General features: G+C 37.9%; 1 long non-coding RNA gene across 1 annotated transcript; it reads right to left on the bottom strand.

Moving 5' to 3' along the window:
• On the bottom strand, positions 1-1,115 carry LOC122039640. The gene is made up of 3 exons (XR_006128293.1): positions 651-1,115; positions 468-591; positions 1-61 (listed from the first exon to the last, which is right to left on the bottom strand). It is a non-coding gene; the product is annotated as an uncharacterized LOC122039640 (long non-coding RNA).
• Positions 1,116-2,792: the final 1,677 nt, after the last annotated feature.

The raw sequence follows: 2,792 nt of genomic DNA, 5'->3' as shown, positions 1-2,792 counted from the left end.
CAATCGAAAAGTCCAAACTGGTCCAAATCTGACTCCGAGATACTCGTCTCGTGTCAAAGTCCTGTGTCACCAACATATATACAATTATTTAGCTAAATTCCTATAAATAGCTAAATAAGTTCTTTAACCCTAAATTAGGGCAAAAACCCTAATTCCAAAAACACATAAACCTAATCAACCCAACACAATTAACGAACCCTAATTAAATAAAATCAGTGGGTCCCCTAGGGATAGTTCCTTAACCCTAATCAACACAACCATCGAGTATAATTTATTTACAACAAAATAATCATACCTAACTAATATCAAATTTGAAACATGAACTATAATTTACCATGTATCAAAACGTACCTAAAACAACATGTATCATAATCATGTTCCTTACCTAGATTCACATGATCATCTAACCAAATCCTCCAATTCAAAACATGCTCTGCAACAAGTATTCAAATACACCTAATCCTTACCTCAAATCACAGCTAAAACTGGTTGCCGTCGAAAGAAATAGCTGCTGGAAAGTGGCTGCCGGACCCAAGAACAATCAACAGCACAAGATTACCCTCGTAATTAGTGATCCGCTAAACCCTACACCTGCAGATTAGGTCAGAAGGGGAAATCAAGAGTGCAACCAAGTGTTACAACCCACTCACCTTGTTGGCTCAGCAGTAAGAAACTAGGGAAGAGGGGATTTAGGCACAGATGGCGTCGGCAGAAGATGAAGAGGGCAGCGTGACAAGGGAAGAAAGAACTCGGTACCTAGGGCTCGGCTAGGGCAGAGAGGAAGGCCGGCGGTGTCGTGAGCCCAGAGGGGAGGAGGAATCGGCCGAAGAACTAGGGCTGAGGAGAAACGGCTCGGCCAATTAGGGCATGGCCGCGGTCGGCGAGGAAGACACGAGGAAGATGGAAGGCGACAGTGGATCGGCAGTGGCAGATCGTCGCCGGCGCTCGAGAAAATAGTAAGAAGAAGGCGCCGGCTGCGGAGAGGGAGAAGAGAACACCGGCTTCTCTTGATCCCGGCCTTATGCACGCGAGGGAGAGGAGGAAAGCCGCCGTGGGCGGTTAGGGCAGAAGGTTTGCGGGCGCGAGGGAGGAGAAGGTCTCGGGGAAGAGGGAAACGACGAGGAAAATAAAGAAAAGAAATAAGAAAAGAAGAAAAAGAAATAAAAAGGAAAAGAAAACTTTTCCTCGTTAAAATGGGGTAGCCTAAACAGGCTTTTCCGGACCCCATTTTTATCCCCGTTAACTCGTCCGTATGAGCTCCGAAAAATTTCTGAAAAATTTCCAAAAATTCCAAAGAATTTCCTTATTATTATTCTCTATTTTCCGGTATTTTACACTTGTAGATTAGACTTGAATTCATGTTTAGCAACAAGGATGATAAGACGTGAAGAACATGGATATAGTCTTCTTATTAAGAACAATTTCCCTTTAAGATTGCCCAATCGGGATCTCATTAGTATTCATAATAAGGAAAATTGGCGGTTAAAATTAGCAAGTCAACAATCTAAATCTTAGTCAAATTATGTTTCAAGAAATGTTCCTTCGACTAGTCGTGATGTTCATGGTTTTGATTTTAAAGAACTTTATTCTATTTTGGACAATATTTATAATGATTTGGATTCAACTAGCGATTTTATTGCAAGTAAAGAACGCATGGTAGAGGAACAATTTAAAGAATTGCAAGAATGCTTTAAAAGTGAAAGAGAATTGTGTGAAAAGATTTCTAGAATTATGAATTCTTATAGGACTCAAATGGAATTCCATGAAGATTTTAGAGGCTTTATGAAGTTTTTGCAAGATGATATAGATAAAATGTTTGAGTATCATATGTTTTTTAGAGATAAAGTAAAATGGTTTATTAATTCCTTTCCTTTTCCCCTTCCTGAATTTCCTGATTTACCACCTCCTCCACCATATTTATTTTATCGGGACGATGAAAAGTTTAAGTCTGGGGGAGGGGGGGTGGTTTGCAAACCTGATTTTTTTTTTTTTTTGTTCTGCATTTTATTTTGTTTTGCATTTGTTATTGTCTTGCTTTGTATGTTTGTTTTTGATAGTCATTTGACGGTCTTTTAAAAACTTTGTGGCATACATCTTGAGAACATTAAACTTCACTTATATGCTTTCTTGTCTTCAAATGAAAATGTTAGCACGTTCATTATCTAGGTTCATGATGTTTAAATGATGCTAGTAGTATGCTTAATGTACCTCTTTTCTCTATCTTGGGTAGCATGAAATAAGCTAAGTGTCATATAGAAATGAGTTTTAGTTTTGGCTTAACCTTAAGAATTTAACCTTCACTTCACTATACTTGAGCTTGGATTGTTGATATCATTGAAATAGTCATGATTCATTTTATTTGTTTAGTACTTGGTTTCCATGGTGATTTCTCAAACTTCATTTTGGTTATTGGATGAGGCTCAAATCATGTAAGCTCATTTGGAAAAATTAAAATATCCCAACATTTGTGCTAAAAGTATATTTGTGAATAAGATTTGCACAATGCAAATTCTTATGAAAAAAAGTGTGAAAAAGAAGAAAAAGGAAAAAAAAGTGATAAGGGATATAAAAAAAATAGTTGTCATGAGTGGAATCTAGCAAGTCACCCCTTTGAGACCGAGTTAGGTTATTGGGGAAATGACTGCTTAGCTTCTCTTGAGATTGAGCACGCCTTTGAAACCTTGGGTTGATTGGGAAATATGAACTAAGTGTGTGGCAAGTAAGTGCCTATCACTGGTTACTTGTCTATCATCGGAAACATTAGGAATTCAAATTTGATGATGACTTAACTA

This window comes from Zingiber officinale, chromosome 2A (assembly GCF_018446385.1).
Source record: "Zingiber officinale cultivar Zhangliang chromosome 2A, Zo_v1.1, whole genome shotgun sequence".
Taxonomy (NCBI): domain Eukaryota; kingdom Viridiplantae; phylum Streptophyta; class Magnoliopsida; order Zingiberales; family Zingiberaceae; genus Zingiber; species Zingiber officinale.
Note: the sequence above shows the minus strand (reverse complement) of the source record. Positions and strands in the feature narration are given on the sequence as shown.